Source organism: Brassica oleracea, chromosome C6 (assembly GCF_000695525.1).
Source record: "Brassica oleracea var. oleracea cultivar TO1000 chromosome C6, BOL, whole genome shotgun sequence".
Taxonomy (NCBI): Eukaryota; Viridiplantae; Streptophyta; class Magnoliopsida; order Brassicales; family Brassicaceae; genus Brassica; species Brassica oleracea.
The window spans coordinates 26,335,700-26,336,685 of record NC_027753.1 but is presented as its reverse complement, the minus strand read 5'-3'; positions in this window follow the sequence as shown (position 1 = coordinate 26,336,685).

The following is a 986-nucleotide window of genomic DNA, read 5'->3' as shown; positions in this document are numbered from 1 at the left end:
TCGGGCTCCGAGTCCTTAAAATCCTTGTAGTTGAATCTCCATTGCTGAGAAAAGAGATGATCAAGCAAGCACATTCTCTCGGTCCTGAAATGTTGTGGGTTAGCATCGTACCTCTTCCTCAGCACATTAATCCAAGCATCAATATGCTGCATATAAAATACGATACAAGTCAGAAGATATCAGACGACTTACCAGTAAGTCGTCTGGTAAGTCTTCTACGTAGAAGACTTACCAGAATACTTATTGGTAAGTCGTCTACAAAGAAAACTTATCAATAAGTCATCTAAGTCATAGCAGAAGACTTACACAGTCCTCCAGCCACTCTAAGGAGGTCCGGAGGATTTGATACCACCAAGTTCTACTTGTCCGTAGTTTTTTATCGAGAGGTATTCTATAATGACTGCAAACACAAAATGTTGAAAAGCAATCAGTTTTTGTAGACTAAAGCAAGCTATTATGGGAAAAACAAACACTTACGGACAAGTTTTCAACCAATCAGCGAGCTCCTTCAACTTCTTCTTGTCAATTGGTGCAAAAGGATTATAGCCTCGATAAAGCTTTTTGTTTGAAATTATCACTTTGGCTGTGCTGTTTGCCGTATAAGGAGATTGCTGTGAGGTAGCAAGTTTCTTTGTTCGATCACTATTTACACGGCAAAGTGCCAAAGCAGCATCCCTCTTTTCCAGATATCTAGCATCCTCCTTCTGTAAATCCGAAACAGTGGATTGATTTTTGTCCAATAGAACAAGGCTCGGTTTTGGAGCTTTATCTTTCGAAGAACTAGCATCTGCGAGTACATCTGGACTTTATCCTCCGGCAAGCTCTTTCTTCCCGCGTTCGTCCCATTAACACTTTCGCTCTGCAATATACAACTTTTCAGTTCTTATTCTTAAGACTTTGTCTAGTCAATCTCTTGTTGGGAGAGGATTCGTTACTAACCCCGGGTTTGAGCGTCGGTTTAGGTGGAGGGGTAGTGTTTTGAGCTG